At 34.9% G+C, this 22,215-nt stretch overlaps 1 protein-coding gene across 1 annotated transcript in view; it reads left to right on the forward strand.

Annotated features, from left to right (window-relative positions):
* Positions 1–22,215, forward strand: part of DCAF8L2 (DDB1 and CUL4 associated factor 8-like 2) — a 172,579-nt gene that overhangs the window by 32,140 nt on the left and 118,224 nt on the right. The window contains exon 2 of the mRNA XM_011935148.1: positions 18,314–18,435. The gene's annotated coding sequence lies outside the window, so the exon portion shown is untranslated. The remainder of the gene's footprint in view (positions 1–18,313; positions 18,436–22,215) is intronic.

Raw genomic sequence — 22,215 nt, forward strand, 5'->3', positions numbered from 1 at the left:
TATTGCCTCAACTTCAGAACCTGTTACTGGTCTATTCAGGGATTCAACTTCTTCCTGGTTTAGTCTTGGGAGGGTGTATGTGTCCAGGAATTTATCCATTTCTTCTAGATTTTCTATTTGCATAGAGGTGTTTATAGTAGTCTCTGATGGTAGTTTATATTTCTGTGGTATCGGTGGTGATATGCATTTTATCATTTTTTATTGCGTCTATTTGATTCTTCTCTCTTTTCTTCTTTATTAGTCTTGCTAGCAGTCTATCAATTTTGTTGATCTTTTCAAAAAACCAGCTCCTGGATTCATTGATTTTTTGAAGGGTTTTTTGTGTCTGTATCTCCTTCAGTTCTGCTCTGATCTTAGCTATTTCTTGCCTTCTGCTAGCTTTTGAATGTATTTGCTTTTGCTTCTCTAGTTCTTTTAATGGTGATGTTACGGTGTCGATTTTAGATCTTTCCTGCTTTCTCTTGTGGTCATTTAGTGCTATAAATTTCCCTCTACACATTGCTTTAAATATGCCCCAGAGATTCTGGTACGTTGCATCTTTGTTCTCATCAGTTTCAAGATCATGTTTATTTCTGCCTTCGTTTTGTTATTTACCCAGTAGTCATTCAGGATCAGGTTGTTCAGTTTCCATGTAGTCGTGCAGTTTTGGATGCATTTCTTAAGCCTGAGTTCTAATTTGATTGCACTGTGGTCTGAGAGACAGTTTGTTGTGATTTCCATTCTTTTACATTTGCTGAGGAGTGCTTTACTTCCAACTATGTGGTCCATTTTGGAATAAGTTCAGACTCTATAGGAAACGTTCCATACCCCAGGACACTGCTTTACCCCATATACACAATGATACAAAAGGCTGCTAGCTTTGAGTTAGGCCTGGAGCAAAGAAGTGTTCTGTAGCAGGTCTAAGTTATAATGTAAGCATCTCTGCATTTTTGGGTCATGTGGTTTGCTAGACCCAGTGATGCTAGAGGTATCAGTGGTTGAGAAAGATGTGTGAGAGAGAAGGAAGACATGCCCCTTACCCAAAGGGGACTGAAGTGCTGTTACTCTAAAAAGGAAAAAATGAATGCTGGACATGAGAGGCCAAACAGATATCCAACTCATCCCTACTGTAGTCATTGCAGTTTTTTTGAAGAAGACTTCTGATTCTTGTTTGCCTTATAACTAAAAAAGTCAAACTTCTTTTGAATGAACACGTTTAATGTTTAGAACACATTTGAACATAATGAATCAATATAATTTTATAAACATTTATAATTATAATCAATACATTTTAGAAACATGAAATACTGAAGAAGAAATGAATATATTCTTGAATACCTTCAAATTTTTGCTGTCAGAAGCCATAAATATTTTTGATTTTTTTTGCATTATGATTAAATGCAGAAGAAATAATAGTAGATTCTATCTCTATCTATCTATCTATCTATGTATCTATCTATCTATCTGTCTATATTTTCTAACTTGAAAAAGTGACCTGGAAATAGATTCACTGTTCAGCAAGTCTTTGCAATTTAAGAAGTCTGCATTATATGCTAACTCTTCAGTATAATTCTAATAAAAAGAAAACTTTTTTTACCAAAACTTGTTCATTACCAATTTTAAGCTTTTTCTAATTAACTCTGAACAGAATCAGTGAAACATAGATCAGGGAAGAATATTAAAATACTAAGTTCCTAATCACTTAAGTCGGCAATATTCAAAGATCTACAATGTCATTAAAACCTCTTAAAGTTTATGAACTTCAGAAATAAATAATAAAATAAATGGCACTAGAAACCTTTATTTTTCCTTCATATCTCACATGTGTGGCAGTGTTCTTTTTATATCTTTATTTTAAAAATAGAGAGGATAATAAAACAGATAGATGGAAGATATATTAGATTTATGGAGTAAAGAATAGCAATATAACTAAGACATTCAAATTTTTTTCAGCTAGAATATTTTGTAAAACTAAACAGAATATCTTGTCAGTACTCTTTTTTCCCCCTCTTAGGGAGATAAATGGTTGAATTCTTGCTTTATATGATATCCTTCAAATAAAAAATACATATGAAATTTCTAGATTATTTTGTGACTAATGACACTGTTGCTGTTATTTCCAGTATCATTGTATTGGGTGGTATTCTCTCAGTTTTTTTTATGCTCTCCTCAGGTGTTGTGATACAGTGCTCTTTTTGGCCTTTCCAATAGTGAATAATCCTCTCTTAGAAAGTACATTAAGTTTTTTGACTTCCAAAATATCGACCATCAGTCATAACGCTATTGTAATAAAAAATCAATTACCTAAAAATTGGAAATATAAGTCTCATACTCTCTATGAGAACTGGAATAATTAATTCTGATACCAAAAATGGTAGTAGCGGATTTTAAAAAATTATTACTCCAGTTATGGCTCGTTTATATTCAAAAAAGACCAATTCAATTGAAATTAATTTAAGCTGATAGGGGAATTTATTTATATATACAAAAGAATGTGGACCTGGGTTCAGTCATAACTAAACATAAAGCTTAAACAATGTCATTAGTTCTTCTTTCTCCCTCCAACTCTTGCCACTGCTTATCTTATTACGTTGATTCTCTCTTAAGGAGGAAGGAATTGCTGCTCTAGACCCATAGTCTACAGATTAACATCCCTATCAGAGAGAAGATCTTTGTCCATGATATCTCTGGGGGAAATTGTCCTAGGGAAAACTGATCGAACACAGGATCTTGCAGCAATCATTGGCTCAATTCTTTTTGCCCAGGAAGTAGAGGAAGAAAATATTGGGGGCAGGATTAATTGTATCAAAACCATATAAGATGGATTTTCCCAAGAGGGAAAATACATTCTCTTTGTGGAAACAGTTATACATTGCATTTTGAATACACCATTCTATTTGTAAGCCATGGAACTACTCTACTGAGGTTTCAAGCTAGACTGATTAAATACATAGGAAGCAATAAATCTGGAGGGTTATTGGGTTAATATCACTCCCTCCTTTAATAGATTAGAAGAATGGTCCAAATAGTCTGAGTTAACTCATCAAAATAACAAGCTGCTACCAGTTATGGGGCTTCATGAACTCCTCATTTCTAAGAAGCCCATTTCCTTCACGAAGGAGTTCCTCTGTTACTTAGTTACATAGATTTGCCCTGACCTTCATTATAAATATAGAGGTATTTAGAGGTTTGGGAGGAAGGTTACTCCTATCTAGTACATTGTGTTGTGTGAGGAGCTATGCTCAGCTTTCACTGTGGGATAGGTAGAGCTGAGGGAAATGTATGTGCTGTATCACTTCTCTGCTTGTAAGTTTTCTCCCAATAGACCCTGTTTTAAATCTATACCACTTGGTGTTCTGCTTGACATGTCTTAAACATTATCCTTCATGGAGTCTTAAAAGCTATGAAGTGAATCATATGATTCAAGGATTTTTACATAGTAATCAACTTGGTTCCTTAATTTGCTTATTTAGGATCACAACATATTTAAGAAAATGAAAACATGTTGAAAAACAATCTTCCATTATCTTACCTTTTTAATTACTATTATCCCTTTTTATAAGTTTCTATTTTTTATTACAAATGATCTACTGATATTCACATATTACCAAAATATCCAGTTGTCAGCTACCTAGTGATTAGTCAGTGCATTTGTTAACTGCTCACTTATTAGATATTTTTTATTTAGGGTATTTTTTAAAAATCACTGCCTTTTATGATTTAGACAATAAATAAAGTGATCGCCACCCTTTATGGGACAGAGGAACTAAATAATTATGTCTAGAGATGTTTATTGAAAGTATAATGTTACTTCAATAATGTGGAATATAAATGGGCACTATTCCAAAAATAAAACAATTTTTAGTGTGCAACTTCTGTTATTATGGTTCTAACATATGGAAGCATTCTATGTTATAATATCATATGGCTTTGAAACTTCATAGAGGATGCTTAGGTATATTTTTCTATTCCATGACTGGTTGTAGAGAGTTATAAAGCTGCTAGAAAAACACAGGAGCTTAGAGAAAACTCAATAAAATATGCAAAATGAATTTGCAAAATAAAATTACAGAATTAACTTCAAAATGACATACATATAGTAAACATTTGAACAATATACAGTAGGATGAAAAACATTCATTTCCCATTTGTCACAGTGAAATCATAATCTAGATTTTTAAGAGAATGCACAAGAAAGCAGGCAGTTAGAAATAATTAGACAACATAACACAGGAAGAAATGTTGCATGGGGGTAACACACAGGTAAAAAGACAGTCTATTACAGTGGAAAAGAAAAAATGGGGATTGGACTCAGGTTACTAGCTTGGGATTATAAATAGATTACTTATCCTCTTCAAAACACAATTTTCTTCTTGGCAAAATGAAAATGAGGAAACGTTCATAGACTTTTTAGGTGCATTAGACACAAGTAGCTATGGCATTTTTGTTCAGATTAGACATAGACACTTCTCCAGGTATGCACATCCCCATTTTCATTCATCTTGGAGTGCAGATGGAGCCTGTGTACTAATTAGAAAAGATGTTCCTTACTCCAGGCAGACGTAGCTCTGCCCCGTGAAGCAAATGACATTTAGAAGAGCTTGAAATTGATTTCAACCCCCATTTGCCCTCTTGGCTGGTTGTGTATGTGAAGTGATCAACTTGTTCAGAACTCAGTCCTCCTATGTATTGTAAGTTCTGTTAATACTAGTGGAAAAGTGAGAGGCAAATTAATAGTGATTGGATTTTAAGCTGTATTGATCACAGACCAAAAGTAGTAAAGCTTTGGGAAAAGGCTTAGTGTTTTTTAAAAAATAACAAAGACTATGAAAAATGTATGGCCTTTATGTTTCAACTTTTTTATAATTAAGCCCATCTCTTCTGGATTGGGATATAGCTTCAGGATATTATCTCTATCTCTATCTATCTATCTATCTATCTATCTATCTATCTATCTATCTATCTATCTATCTACCTACCTACCTACTTACCTACCTATCCATCTACCTATATTCCACAAAAATTTTATTTGGAAAACTATCTCTATGAGATATGAAACAATTTTAGGTAAGTGGTTTTGGTAGTAAGTCAAGAAAGTGTGACAGTGCTTTGATGAATATAGCATAAGATTTCTTTATTCCAGGTTATCCTAGAGATTTTAATACTACAGCTACTGTAAATCCCCACACAGGGATAAGCCTTACAGCATTTCCCCAAAATAATTTATGAATAGAAACCGTTTATCTATAAGTGAGGCCTCATCCAGAAAAGCACACAAATAGAAGATCAAACAAATAATAGATAGGGGGGAGAGAGAGAGAGAGAGATTTCTTACAGGGATCTGGGTTTCCCAATTGTGAGAACTGGGTAAACAGTCTTTTAAAGGTTCTCCCTCCACATCTGATGCTGGAGCATAAGCAGACCTGACACTCGAGCACAAGTTGGCGCAGAAGTCAGGAAAACTAAAGGAAAATTCAAAGAAGCTAGTGTAATTCAGGTCTAGACGCTGCTTCATGCTAATGAGATCAGTCAGCAGATCACTATATGTTATCTACAAAATGGCAGCTGCTTCCTTTCCACCTGCCAATAAAAATGTTTGAGGAAATAATTCACTAGTAGCCTATTCAAATTCCTGAAAAACCAACTGTCTTAACTATGACTCAAAGTCCAGATGCAATAAAAGAAAGGATAACTTCTACTGCTTAAAATTTAAAAAACTGCATGATAAAAAAAGAAAAACACAGGTAAAGTAAAAAGAAGACTAAAATATCCGCAATACATGCTACAAATAAAAGATTACTATCTTAAAAAATAATCTAAAAGATGAAGTTTAACAACCTAAATAAACTTATGGAAAAATTGGCAAAAAGACATGAACAATTTTGAATTTTAAAACAATTTTAAAGAGACACAAAAATTGTCATTAAACTTATTAAAAGATTCTAAATTTCGCTTATAATGAGGAAAATGTAAATTCAAGCTTATTGACAAAATTCCTCATATTATACATTGACAAACATTTGAGAGCTCACTATCACCCTCTGTTGGCAAGACTGTAGAGAACAGACACTCTCATATCTTGCTAATGGGATTACAGAATAGTACAATAGTATAATTATGGTTAAAAATTTGACAAAATTTAAAAAATGCTTTTGAACTTTGATTCAGTAGTACCACTTTCAAAAATATAGCCAGAGGATGCACTTCAAAAATATAATATCAAAAGGACAGGTAACAAAAGAATAAATAGACAAACTTTGTGGAAATTAAAAAATTTAGTATATCGATAAACAACATCAACATAGTAAAAAGGCACCCCAAACAATGGGAGAAAATATTTTCAAACCATATATCTGCTGAAAGATAATGTGAAAAAAAATGTGCAAAAGGATGAACAAATATTTCTCCAAAGAAAATATACAAATGGCCGGAAGTAAACAAAACAATGCTCAACATCACAAATCATTAGGAAAATGCAAATTAAAACTACAATGACATAATACTTCATGCTCATCAGGGTAGCTACTATAAAACAACAACAAGAAGAAATACCAAGTATTGGCAAGGCTGTGGAGAAATTGTAACACTTGTACATTTTTGGTGATAACGTAAAATGGTATAATTGCTGTGGAAAACTGTGGTGTTCCTTCAAAAGTCAAAAATAAAATTGCTGTATGATCCAGCAATTCCATTTCTAGATGTATACCCCAAATAATTAAAAACAGGGCTTCAAAGAGCTATTTATGTACTCATTCTCACAGCAACATTATTAACAGCTAAAATGTGGAAGCAAATAAAGTGTCCATGGATGAATGAATAGATAAGCAATATGTGATATATACATACAATAGTATATTCAGCCTTACAAAGGAAGGAAATTTTGTCATATGCTACAACATGGATGAACGTTGAAGACATAATAGTAAGTGGAGTAAACCAGTCACAAAAGTACTTATACTATACTATTCTACTTATATGAGATATTTAAATTAATCACAATCATAGAGACAGAAAGTAGAATGGTGGTTGCCAGAGGCTGGGGAGAGGGGAGAATGGGGAATATTTTTTAATGTGTAGAGAGTAGAATGCTATAGAGTTTCAGTTTTACAAGATGAAAAGAGTTGTGGAGATCGATGGTGATGATGGTTGCACAATGTTATTAATGTATTTAGTATTACTTAGCGCTACACTTAAATGGTTACGTTGTCTATACCAATAAATTGGAGAAGGAAAATAATTATTTGTTAAGATAGTAAATTTTATGTTATGTGTATTTTAACATAACAAAAATAGGAAAAAATAATAAGCAAGCAAAATCCTGATAACCTAATAGAAAACAGGAAAAAAAAATTGAATCAACATTTTAAACTCCTCCTGTCCGCCCACCACAGTAAAGGCAAAAAGTGGCCTATAGCCATATAAAATATGCTCAAATCATTAGTAATCAACAAAATACAGATTAAAATTATAGTAAGATATCACTAAAATTTAAGAAACACAAACATACATCCCCACACCCACACACGATACCAGGTGTAGGCTAGGATGTGTGCAATAGGAGTTCTATTAAGATGTTGGGGGCAGGCACCGTGGCTGACATCTGTAATCCCAACACTTTGAGAGGCTGAGGCAGGAGGATAACTTCCATCCAGAAGTTCGAGGCAAGCCTGGGCAACATAGTGATATCCTGTTTCTACAACAAATAAACAAAATTAGCCAGATGTGGTGGCAGATGCCTGTAGTCCCAGCTACTCAGGAGGCTGAGGTGGGAGGATCGCTTGAGCCTGGGAGGTCAAGGCTGCAGTGAGCCGAGGTTGCACCATGTAATCCAGCCTGGGTGATAGAGTAAGACCTTATTTCAAAAAAAAAAAAAAGATGTTAGTAAGAATATATGTTTAAAGTACTTTGAAATAAAATTTGGTATTATCTACCAAAGTTGAAGACGTACATCACCTATTACTCAGAAATTCTACTTTTACATCTCTATTCAACAGAGTGTAGGCACTTGTGCACCAAGCAGCATGTATAAGAACATCATTAGCATCATTACATGTAATATCTCAAATTGGCAATAATCTCAAACTAATTTAAAAGTAAAATTGATAAATAAATTGTAGAAAGTCAAGCAATGAAATGCTAGGAAACATTAACATAAGTGAATTAGTGCTACGTTCATATTTCCTACTAACATAATGCTGACTAGAACAACCTAGACACTTCTAGATTATTCCATTCAGGTAACATTAAAAAATCAGGTACACTTAAAAAATAATGTTTAATGATATGTACTGAGGAAGTAAAACCACAAAGAAATGAAGGAAATAACTACCATACAATTCAGGTTATCTTTGGAAAAGAGAAATAGTGATTTTGACAGGGTGTATGGGAGTTAGTTAGATTGAAGACTTTATTTCTTACGCTTGAGGGTCATCAGGCAGAAATTCACTGTGTGAGAAAGGGCTGTACTGTACATTTCTACTTTATGCATTTCCCCCATATATATTGTAGTCCACCACAAAATTTAATTAAAATGCAAAGTAATTGGTTAAAACATAATTCCGTAATACTTGGAATTGCTCTAATTACAAGGAAACACTTTTGCTTAAAAAAAGGAAGTTATAAATGTATTTACTGGTGACAAGAGATAGACCTCAATGACTGGTGGCTGTAAACTGAGCTCACTGTTGGAAACTTTTTGATCATAATATAGTCTACATTTCACACCACTTACTTTTGGGCTACTGGAAAGGGCTGGCTTGGTCACAGTAAGAAGAGAGAGTTTAATAGAACTGAGGATAGATTTCTCTCATTGTCCTTCAGGAAAAGAAAAAACACCTGAAGAATCCTAGAATATATAGTTTATTGTAAAAGATTGCTTGTTGTTAGGAAACATGATCCACACTGGAGAGGAAATATGAATGTAGAGAAGGTGGAAAAGGCTGTATTAATTTACTGTAAATCTAAAAAATCATACTGGAAATACTGCATAAATGTAAAAAAAAACTGGAATGCTTTTAGTAGATATACCTGTTTTATTTTTAATACATATGTATTACAAATCAAAAACCTAAAAGAGAAGTTTTTGAGGGTTTTTCAATGGAAAGCATTTATAACAACAAGGTTTTAAATATAAATGAAAAGGGTAAAAAAAATGGGAAAGTTTTGTGGTACAACTTTCTACTTACTGCCTATAAGAAAAAAATCAATACTGGCAAAGAAAACCAAATAAATTTATATTTAAAAGAAAAAAGATTGCATAGCAGCCCAAGTATGATTTATTTCATGATGAATTGGACACCATTTTTTAAAAAGAGCAAGATACACCTCACACAACCTCCAAGAAAATAGCAATGCAGATTTAAACATGTATGAATGGAAAGAATTAGATTTCCTTTCACACCAATTTTGTTTGAGGTCTGCCAATTAAATAAAGGTCCAAGTACTAAAGCTACAACATTGAAATTGCTTCCTAAAATGAAGGAAGAAAATACTTTCACAAACTTCTTAATGTTCCTCAAGTACCTCCTACTAGGTATTTTCTATGTGCATTTACTTATCTCATTCAATATGCATGATCAATCAGTGGAATTTGAATTATTTCCCAAGATTTACAGGTAAAGATACTGAAACTCAGAGTACATGTATTTTCTCTAGTTACATACTAAGGAATTAGAATTGTCAGAGTTTAGACATAGTTCTTCTGACCCTAAGACCAATTATTTTTGTGCCTACCTGCAACTTTCAGATACCATACTAATACCAGGGATTATCAGTCACAGTAGAGTCAGGAAAAGAGAACTCATGTCAAGTACTTTAACAAAGGGAGTTTCATAGGGGAAGGTAGTACCAAATTGTTAGAAGACCTCACAGAATAACAGGGTGAGGGGAGATAGCCCAGAGGTTATCAAATGCAAGAAGTTGCTTCCATTACTAGGGTTGGAGAGACAACAGAAGGAACATTCCATGCTCATGGATAGGAAGGATGAATGTTTTAAAATGGCCATACCTCCCAAAGCAATTTACCGAGTAAATGCTGTTGCTATCACTACCAAGAACATTCTTCGCAGAATTAGAGAAAAAAAACCAGAAACGACTCTAAAACTCATATGGAATCAAAAAAGAGCCTTAATAGCAGTCCTAAGAAAAATGAAGAAAACCAGAGGCATCACCTTACCCAACTTCAAACTATACTAGAAGTCTACAATAACCAAAACAGCATGTTTGGTTACAATAACCAAAACTGCCTGGTACAAAAACAGCCACATAGGCCAGTAGAATTGAATAGAGAACCCAGAAATAAATCTGGACACCTACAACCATCTGATCTTTGACAGACTTGACAAAAATAAGCAATGGGTAAAGAGCTCCCTACTCAATAAATGGTGCTGGGATAACTGACTAGCCATATGCAGAAAATTGAAATTGATTCCTTCCTTGCACCACATACAAAAATCAACTCAAGATGGATTAAAGGCTTAAATATAAAACCTAAAACTAAAAAACCCTGGAAGATAACCTAGGAAATACCATTCTGGATATAAGCCCTGGCAAAGATTTCTGATAAAGATGCTGAAAGCAATTGTGACAAAAAGAAAAATTGTCAAATGGAATCTAATTAAACTAAAGGGCTTCTGCACAGTAAAAGAAACTATCGACAGAGCAGACAGCCTACAGAATGAGAGAAAAAATTTGCAAGCTATGCATCAAACAAAGGTCTAATATCCAGAATCTATAAATAATTTAAACAAACTAATGAGCAAAAAACATAAAACCCCATTAAATAGTGGGCAAATGACATGAACAGATACTTTCCAAAAGAAGGCATTCAGGTGGCCAACAAGCATATGAAAAAGTGCTCAACATCATTACTCACTAGAGAAATGCAAATCAAAACCACAATGAGATACCATCTCACACCAGTCAGAATGGCAGTTATTAAAAAGTCAAAAAATAGCAGATGCTGGTGAGGTAGTAGAGAAAATGGAATGCTTATTTCATTATTCCCACCACTGCTGGCAGGAATGTAAATAAATTCAGCCACTGTGGAAAGCAGTTTGGGAATTTATCAAAGAACTTAAAACAGAACTACCATTTGACCCAGCTATCTGATTATTGAGTATGTACCCAAAGGAATATAAATTGTTCTATCATAAAGACCCATGCACATGTTAGTTCAGTGCAGCACTGTTTACAACAACAAAGCCACAGAATCAACCTAAATGCCCATTAACAGTAGACTGGATAAAGAAAATGTGGTACATATACACCATGGAATATTATGCAGCCATAAAAAGAATGAACTCATGTTTTTTTTGCAGCAACATGGGTGCAGGGAGGCCATTATCCTAAGTAAACTAACCCAGGAAGAGAAAACCAAATACCACATGTTCTTACAAGTGGGAGCCAAGCACTGAGTACACATGAACACAAAAAAGGAACAACAGACATCTGAGCCTATTTGTGAGTGGAGGGTTGAGAGGAGGGTGAGGACCAAAAACTGCCTATCCGGTACTATGCTTATTACCAGGGTGGCAAAACAATCTGTATGCCAAACCCCTGTGATACACAATTTACCTACATAACAATCGTGTGCATGTACCCCTGAACCTAAAAAAAAGTTAAAAAAAAAACCAAACCAGTTGTTTCCTGACTTTTTAATGATGGCCATTCTAACTGTTGTGAGATGGTATCTCATTGTGGTTTTGATTTGCATTTCTCTGATGGCGAGTGATGATGAGCATTTTTTCATGTGTCTGTTGGCTGCATGAATGTCTTCCTTTGAGAAATGTCTGTTCATATCCTTTCCCCACTCTTTGATGGGGTTGTTTGTTTTTTTCTTGTATATTTGTTTGAGTTCTTTGTAGATTCTGGATATTAGCCCTTTGTCAGATGAGTAGATTGCAAAAATTTTCTCCCATTCTGTAGGTCGCCTGTTCACTCTGATGGTAGTTTCTTTTGCTGTGCAGAAGCTCTTTAGTTTAATTAGATCCCATTTGTCAATTTTGGTGCTGGAGAGGATGTGGAGAAATAGGAACACTTTTACACTGTTGGTGGGATTGTAAACTAGTTCAACCATTATGGAAAACAGTATGGCGATTCCTCAAGGATCTAGAACTAGATGTACCATATGACCCAGCCATCCCACTACTGGGTATATACCCAAAGGATTATAAATTATTCTACTACAAAGACACATGCACACGTATGTTTATTGCGGCACTATTCACAATAGCAAAGACTTGGAATCAACCCAAATGTCCATCTGTGACAGACTGGATTAAGAAAATGTGGCACATATACACCATGGAATACTATGCAGCCATAAAAAAGGATGAGTTTGCGTCCTTTGTAGGGACATGGATGCAGCTGGAAACCATCATTCTTAGCAAACTATCACAAGAAGAGAAAACCAAACACCGCATGTTCTCACTCATAGGTGGGAACTGAACAATGAGATCACTTGGACTCGGGAAGGGGAACATCACACACTGGGGCCTATGATGGGGAGGGGGGAGGGGGGAGGGATTGCATTGGGGAGTTATACCTGATATAAATGATGAATTGATGGGTGCTGACGAGTTGATGGGTGCAGCACACCAACATGGCACAAGTATACATATGTAACAAACCTGCACGCTATGCACATGTACCCTAGAACTTAAAGTATAAAAAAAAAAAAGAATAAAAAATATAATTTCATCAAAAAAAAAAAAAACAATAACTCGAAAAATAAATAAATAAATAAATAAATAAAAGAGAAGGAGCTGATGTTACCAGAGCCCAAGATCTGAGTTCCCTTCTCAGGAGCTGAAAACTTAAAAGAAGGGCTTTTTGAGGGAGCAGCAGCAGTGGCTACCAAGGCGAATTTGGAGACATGAAGTGCTCATCTGACAGGAGCTAGAATCATAGAAGGAGCTGCAAGATGGGAGCTGGGACCTCAGAGGAAGGTGCTGCCTTGTGGGCTCTGCAACCACAGAATTGCTATAGACACTGATAGAGATACCTCCAGAAGCTGAGACAAAGGCTTACCCTGGCTTCTCACCTCCAGTCTCCAACCAGTGCCTCCCTGTTAGGTGAGCCCAAAAGAAGCAATCTGACAGGGATCTGGGAATGTAGTTTGCAGGAGTCATCCTTCTGTGATCTGTAGTTTAGGGCATAGCACATGAAAGGAAGGGGAGGTGGATCTCAGAGTAAAGAGGAAAATGATCAAACCACAAAGCTAGTTTTCTAGGTCACATCAAATTATCCCAGCCCCAAAAGATGATGATGAGTACAAATTACCTAAAGTATCTAAACAGACTCCTGTTAGAATAATTAACTTGATATGTCATATTTTTATTTGTTTCTCATGAAAATAAGTCACCATGTAACTTGAATAAATACACACTTGTTTCATTTATCAAGAAGTCTAAATAAGTAACACTGCACACGAAGGATGAGAAAGCAAGCTGAAATGTAGGAGGCAAAGAAAGATTCCTGCTATCATATAGGATTGATTTAAAGGCAAAAAGTAGATAAATGTGAATAAGAGTCTAAAAATAAGTCTATATCTTAGTCTTGGCCATTAAAACTTATAAGGGACATAAATTTGAATGATAATTCCAATTGTTAGTTTTGCTAATGTCTGAATAGAGCTTTCAGAAATCAATTCTTTTGTTATATAAAGTAGCAGCTTATAATTAGGGAAGGGGGAATTCACATTTGAAACAAAAGAATTGATTTCTAATTCTAGGTGGTGGAAAAAAATAGACAGCACCAAGAAATGTAAGACCAAAAAAAAAAAAAGCTGTGAAAGATAAATGCAAAAGAAATGGGAAAAATGCAGACTGGTATTTCATTAGAATACATAAGTAGTACGAAGCTTGTGTCTTCTGTCTTATTATTTTTCTATAATTATCCAAGCCTATAAAATCTAGAAAGAGGAATATTAGGCACATCCCACAAACATTTAATATATTATGTTCATTAAAAGTACCTAGCCAGTGCCATCCAATAGAATTTTCTGGCATAGTGAAATAGTTCTTTTTTTTCTTTTAAAAACAGCTTTACTGAAGTATAATTGATATGCAAATGACTGCACATGTATAATGTGCAAAATTTGATGAGTTTGGACATATGCAGACACCCATGATCCTATCACCACAGTCAAGGTAATAGACATATTCAGCACCTCCCAAAGTTTTGTTGCATCCCTTTGTGTGTATTTGATTGGTTGATTATTGTTTTTGTTGTGTGTGTGTGTGTGTATGCGTGTGTGTGTTAAGAATACATAACACAGGCCAGGCACAGTGTCTCATGCCTGTAATCCCAGCACTTTGGAAGGCCGAGCCAGGCAGATCACGAGGTCAGAAGATTGGTGAAACCCTGTCTCTACCAAAAATACAAAAATTAGGGGGTGTGGTGGCATGTGCCTGTAATCCCAGCTACTCGGGAGGCTGAGGCAGGAGAATCACCTGAACCAGGGAATCGGAGGTTTCAGTGAGCTGAGATCGTGCCACTGCACTCTAGTCTTGCGACAGAGTGAGACTCCATCTAAAAAAAATAAAAAATAAAAAATAAAACAAAAACAAAAACAAAAAAACCAACAACGAGTACGTAACATGAGATCTACTCTCTTAAATTTTAGTACAAAATATCATGTTGTTAACTATAGGCACTATGTTGTACAGCAGATCTCCAGAACTTATTCATCTAGCATAACGTACTTTATACCTATTGAACAACTCTGAATTTCCTCCACTTTCCAACTCTGCCAATCACTATTGTATACTTTTCCTTCCATGAATTTGACTATTATAGATACCTCATATAAGTGAAATAATGCAGTATTTGTCCTATGGCTGGCTTATTTCACTTAGCATATTGTCCTTTAGGTTCTTGCATGATCTAGCAAATGAAAGGATTTTCCTTTTTTAAAAGCTGAATAATATTCCACTAGATATGTAAGCCACATTTTCTTTATCCATTCATGAGTTGATGCCTACTTGAGTTTTTTCCATATATGGGCTATTTGAAATAATGCTGCAATGAGCATGGGAATGCAGGTATCTCTTAGAGATACTAATTTTATTTCCTTTGTGTATATACACATAAGTGGGATTGCTGGATCATGTGATAGTTCTATTTTTTAATTTTGAGGAACCTCCATACTTTTTTCCATTATGACTGTACCAATATACACTCCCACCCACAGTGTATAATGGTTCTGTTTTCTCCTTACCCTTGCCAACACTTGTTGGCTCTTGTCTTTTTGATAGCAGCTATCCTATCATGTGTGAAGTGATAGATCTCATTGTAGCTTTGATTTGCATTTCCCTAATGATTAATGATGTTGATTACCTTCTCATATGCCTGTTGGCCATCTGTATGTCTTTTTTGGAGAAATATATTTTCAAGACTTTAGCCCATTTTTAAACTGGGTTGTTTGTTGTTGTTGCAGTTGAATTGTATGAGTTTCTTATATATTTTGGATATTAATCCCTTGTCAGATATACAGTTGACAAAATTTTTCCCATTCTGTAGACTTTTCATTCTGCTGATCATTTCTGTGCAGAAGCTTTTTAGATTAATGTAGGCCCACTTGTCTATTTTTCCATTTGTTGCCTGTGCTTTGAGTGTCATAGCCAATAATTTATTGCCATGACAAATGTACAGCAGCTCTTTTCCTGTTTTCTTCTAGGAGTTTTGCATTTTCAGCTCTTACATTTCAGTATTTCTTTTTAAGCTGATTTTAGTGTATGCTTTAAAGTAGAGGTTAAATTTCTTTCTCTTTCTTTCTTCTTTCTTTCTTTCTTTCTTTCTTTCTTTCTTTCTTTCTTTCTTTCTTTTTTCTCTCTCTCTTTCTTTCTTTCCTTCTTCCTTTCTTTCCCTCTTTCTTTTTCTTTTGCTCTGTCTTTTTCCCTCCCTCCCTCCCTTCCTTCTTTCCTTCTTTCCTTCCTTCCTTCCTTCCTTCCTTCCTTCCTTCCTTCCTTCCTTCCTTTTCTCTCTCGTTTCCACAACACCATTTGATGAAAAGACTATACTTTCCCCATTGTGCATTATTGGCACCCTTGTCAAAGATCACTTGACCATATGCATTGGATTATTTCTAGGCTTTTTATTCTGTTCCATTGGTCTGTATGTCTGTTTTATGACAGTACAAAACTGTTTTGATTACTGTAGCTTTATAATATATTTTGAAATCAGGAAGTATTATGCTTCCTACTTTATTCCTTCTCAAGATTATTTTAGTTATTCTGTGTCTTTTATCACTCCATATGAATTTTAGGATTGTTTTTCCTATGTCTGTAAAAAATGCCATTGGAATTTTGACAGGGATAGCACTGACTCTGTAGGCCAGGGTAGTATGAACATTTTAACATTAATTATTCCAATCCATTAAAATGGGATATATTCCCATTTACTTGTTTCCTGTACATTTTTTTTTATCAATCTTTTGTAGTTTTCAGTGCATGAGTCTTTCATCTCCTTGGTTAAGTTTACTCCTAAGTATTTTATTTTTTTTTATGCTCTTGTAAAAGGGAATGTTTTCTTAATATCCTTTTTGGACAGTTCATTGTCAGTGTGTAAAAAGCTGATTTTTCTCTGTTGATTTTGTAGTCTGCAAATTTACTGAATTTAAAAACTAGTTCTAATATTTTTCTGTGGAGTCTAGGGTTTTCTATATATAGGATCATAACATCTGAAAACAGAAATAATTTTACTTCTTTCTTTATTATTAGGGTTATTGGTAAATTTCTATATACATACAACCTGCCATGACTTAATTATGAAGACATAAAAACCTTTACAGAATAATAATGAGTAAGGAGGTTGAATCGATAATCCAAGCCTCTGAACAAAGAAAAGCCCCTGACCAGATGGCTTTACCAGTGAATTATACCAGATATTTAAAGAAAAATTAATGCCAGTTCTTGTCAAACACTTCAAAAATGCTGAAGAGAGGGGGAGACTGCCAAACTCATTTTATGATACCATCATTACATAATTCCAAAGCCAGACAAAGATACTACAAGAAGAGAAAATTACAGGCTAATATCCCTGATGAATATATATTCAAAAATCCTCAAAAAATACTAGCAAACAAAATTTAATAGTACATTAAAAATATTATGCACCATGATCAAGTGGGATTTATTCATCATAGTCCATTCAAATTGCTATAACAAAATACCATAGGTTGAGTGGCTTATAAAAAATGGAAATTAATTTCTTACAGTTCTGGAGGCTAGGAAGTCCAAGCTGAAGGCACCAGCAGATTCTATGTCTGGTGAGGCCCCGTTTCCCAATTTAGAGATGATCATCTTATTGCTGCCTCACCACTTGGCAAAAGGAGCAAGAGAGGTCTCTGGTGTCTCTTTTATAAGGGCACTAATCACACTCATGAGAGCTCCACTCTCATAACCTAATCACATCCCAAACACCCTCTTTCAAATACCATGACATTGTGGATTAGGTTTCAACATATGAAATTTGGGGAGTGGAGGACACAAACATTAGTCTATTGCATCATCCTTGGGGTTACAAGGATGGTTACAAGGATGGTTCAATATATGCAGATCAATGAATGTGATACCCAATATTAACAAAAGTAATACTAAAAATCACATGATCTTTTTAATAGAAGTAGAAAAAGCATTCGAAATAATTGAACATTATTTCATGATAAAACTAATCAACAAACTAGGTATAGAATTATGTACTTCAACATAATAAAGGCCATAGATGACAAGCTGAAATCTAACATTACACTTAATCGTGAAAAGTTGTAAGCTTTTCCTGTAAAATCGGGAAGAAGACAAGGATGCCAACTTTCACCATTTCTATTCAACATAGTACTGGAAGTTCCAACCAGAGCAATTTAGGCAAGGTAAAGAAATAAAATGAATTAAAATGTTATTTTTCTCTGTCTGTTCCATCTAATGCATAGTCATTAGCCACATGTGGCTATAAAGCAAGTGAAATATGGCTATTTTGACTGAGGAACTAAATTTTTATTTTTATTTGGTTTCACTTAATTTTCATTTAAATTTAAATAGCCAAATGTGGCCAGTGGACACATTTTTAGGCAACACAGACTATATGTATTATTCAACCTTGGAAGAAAGATATCTTCTTCCCACAATGAATAACTTAAAGTAGGACAATTGTGTAGCACTGAGAATGTGACTTCTTCCTACTAATCAGAATAGCTGAATTATCCCTACAGTTATAGCCAAATTTCCCAAATATTCATGTACCCTTTAAATTCACAGTAAACTATTTCTTGATTTTTAATATAAGCAATTACTGGTATATACTTCCCTCTCAGAACTACCTTTTCTGTGTCTCACAGGTTTTGGTCTACTGAGCCTGAGGCCGCTGGTGTCAGCCTGGTGGTAGTGCAGCTCATCTGATGCCTGGGGCTGCAGGATCCTAGCTAGTTCCTGTGACAGACCTTGGGAAACTCAATCTCAGGTAAAGCCTAGAGTCTGGGGTCATAGGGGCCTACCCAGTACTGGGTTTTAATGGGGCACGCCCAGTGCTAGACCTCACAGAAAAGTGCTCACTTCCCTCTTCTTCCTTCAAGCAGAAAGTTTCTCCCTCCATGTTGTGCTGCCTGGAGTTGGGGGAAGGGTGGAGTGGGTAATGTCAGATTGCCCTCCCTACTCTTCTTAATTTTGTCTTTTAAAAATGTGTGTGCTATACCCAGGTGCTGTAATCTCTTCCTTGGTTTCCCAAGCTCTTGTAAAGGTATTTTTATGCATAAATAATTGTTCAAATGGAAGATTTTTTGCAGGAACAAGTGCAGGAAAGTCCTATTCTGCCATTTTTGCTGATATCCCTCCCAGTATGGTCCATTTAAAACAGAAATCACGTCATGTCTCTCTGCTCAAAACTCTCCAGCATTTTATTCAGAGCAGGTCAAGGTTTACCATGGCCTGCAAGACCCTACTTGGTTTGCATCCCCTAATTCTCTGATTTCATCTTTTGTCTACTCCTTGTTCACTCTGTCCCAAGCACATTGGCTGTTGCTCACAAACATGAGGCATTTTAGGGTCTTTGCACTTATGTCTTGCCTGAGGGTCTTTGCACTAGCTATTTCCTCTGCCTAGAACATCCTTACACAAGAGTATTGTGTACTTCCCTGATGTCGTTCTCCTATCCTTTGTGTCTTTGCTCAAGTCCCACCTCCCCAAAGATGCCTACTCCTGACCACTGTATTTAATACTGTACCTTGTTCCCAGCACACCCAGCTCTCCTAATTTCCCTAACTCTGCTCTATTTGGTTTCTTTTTTTACTACAGCAATCATCAGTTGTAACATGCTAGATCATTTATTTATTTACTATATGTGTTTTTCAGTGTCTACCTTCTCTCAGTAGAACGTCAGCTCCAGGAAGGCAGTTTTTTTCACTGATATATACCAAACACCTTGGAGGGGTCCTAACATACAATAAACACTTTATAAAAGTATATTGAAAACATTAGCCAATGTTTGTTAATGAAGTCCATATATCTATGATGTAAAAGTGTATATGTATACATATGCATATATATGTATAGAATGGTTTTAATGAGTTAAATTCTGTGAGTAAACATACACGATTGTTAGTGTAACATGAAAATTGCAAAGTCAGAATTTTCTAAATGAAAGACCATAAACTTCTTTAGTAAATGTTAATTTGTTTCAAAGTATTTTAATAGTGATATAAAATCCTAGATGTGTTCAATTGGGCTGAGATAATGATATTAGAGAAAAATTATAATTTTCTTGATGCTCAAGCCCTTCCATCTTTAATTTTAATACTTACGGCACTTCATTAAAATGCAGGCTGTATTTAATTTTCCAGGAAATTTTACAGTGTAAAAGAAGAATGTATATTCAAAGCAATTTCCAGTCAAACTAGTTGAAACTTTTAGAATCTAAGCCAATAGAGCCTGTGTCTTTTCTAGATGTGAGACTGTTCTTGGCATGTTTGCAGAGGTCAGTGTAGCTTCTGAGCTACCTTTAACCCTTGCTCAGTGTGCCTGTTTCCTAAGCCCTTTATCACACACTGTACCCTTTCCAAATTGCCGATATCAATTTCAAAGCCCCAAGGCAGACATAATATTCTCATAATATCTGACCACTGCTAACAGCTGTGGGAAGAAAACTTGCTGTTTTTAGAGCCTCTGCTTTAGTGTACGTATCCCATTTTCATCTCTCGTTTCTTAAAAGAATTATATTGCTGACAAATTTAACTTTGAGCCCATAATAAATCTTGGAAATTTTTTCTGGCAACTGCTTCAAAGCTGGTTATTTCTGATTGTGTAGTCATGGAAATCATGTTTTATCCTTAAAATGATCCTACACTTATCAATGTTAAAATTAGCATATTTTTCTCCCTTTCTGCTGGTAAAGGTCAATTTTCCCTCTTGTTTTATTGGAGAGGCTGTTTGACAACCTTGTCAAAGCTAGTATTTCCATCAAAATTTGATGAATCGACTATATCCCATCTCTATAGCCACATAAATATAAACTCTTTGAGGACAAGTTTATATCCCATTCAGTTTTGTATTTTCTACAGAATTTAGCACATAATGTGTGTTCCATTCCACATATTATATGCTAGCACTAACATAGTCTGGTCCTTCATTATCTCTTAACTGGATTCGAGTTACAATGTCCTAACTTGCCTCTCCACCTCTGGTTTCTTCAAAAGTTACTTGGGCTACAGACATAGTAAATTACTTGTAAGTAGTCTGGATATAACCTGTTCTATCTACCCATACACTTGCTACTCCCTCTCCCTGAAATGTCTTTCACCTTCATCTGCCTGGCTCAATCCTAAATATCCTTCCAGATTCAGTTCATATGTTACCTCCTTTGCAAAGGCATTTCTGATGCCTCAGAGTAGCCTTGTGGTTATGGGCTCAGACTCTGAAACCAGGTTGTTGGAGTTGACTTATTTTGCCTCTTACTAGTTGCATATCCTCAGGAAAGTTACTTAACCTCTCTGTGTCTTGGTTTCCTTAACTGTAAAGAAAATAGCAACATCTTCATAGGATTGTTGTGATAATCAAATAAATTGATAGACACTGAGCATGCTTAATCCAAAAATCTGAAACCTGAAATGTTTCAAAATCTGAAACTTTTTGAGTGCTAACAAGACATCACAAGTGGAAAATTCTACACCTGACCTCAGGTGATGGGTCACAGTGAAAACTTTGTTTCATGCAAGAAATTATTTCAAAATATTGCATAAATTTACCTTCAGGCTACATGTATAAGGTGTATACTAAACATAAATGAATTTTATGTTTAGAATAGGGTGCCATCCCCAAGATATCTCATTATGTATAACTAAATATTCCAAATTCCAAATAAAATCTGAAATTGGAAACATTTCTGGTCTCAAGCATTTCACATAAGGGATATACAAACTATGTATACACACACACACACACACACACACACACACATATATACACCCACACACACACATCTATCTATCTATCTATCTACCTACCTACCTAGAGAGCACTTAGAATAGTACCTGTTTCATAGTAAGCATGCAGGAAATGTTAGCTCTTATGAGTAGTGTAATATATATACTGACATTATTATTTTTATTCTAACTCTAGTCCCTTAAGCAGAGTTATTACATAATTTTTATCATTACTGTTTAACATTGATTTTTAATTATTTTTACCTTGTGACCATACCGTGAGTTGACTGAGTACAGATACTTTTACTTAGTCAACTGTTGGACCTAGTACAGTGTTTCATATTCAGTAGGGCAAAATAAATATTATTTGGAGTGACTGACTAAATAAGCTGAAATATCTTCACAATGAAACTATCAACATTTATAATGAGTAGTTCCTAATATCCTCCCAAGGAATTTCATGATGATTTTAAAGTATCATACCTAAACAGCTGTGTTGATAGTAATCATCCATCAGTCCCAGGACCAGTAGCATTCACTGTACTCAATTTAATATTTTCCTCAAAACCAACCTTACTAAATAAAATGCTGTTAAGATTTGAGGAGGCTCAGACACAAAAGAATCAAGTAATTCTTTTCATTGTCATAAAAGTATTCAAGAATATAACAAACAGCTTTCTTCTGGCCAATTCAACATTTGCTCCCACTAGCCATTCTACTTCCAGGTTTAACACAAGAAAAAGAAAATGCTTCAATTATCAGTAATTCAAATTGAAAGTGATACTTTTTGAAGTATTATTTTAATATTCTTGGACAATAGTCAACAC

The sequence above is a fragment of the Colobus angolensis genome, unplaced genomic scaffold, assembly GCF_000951035.1.
Source record: "Colobus angolensis palliatus isolate OR3802 unplaced genomic scaffold, Cang.pa_1.0 Scaffold140, whole genome shotgun sequence".
Classification (NCBI taxonomy): domain Eukaryota; kingdom Metazoa; phylum Chordata; class Mammalia; order Primates; family Cercopithecidae; genus Colobus; species Colobus angolensis.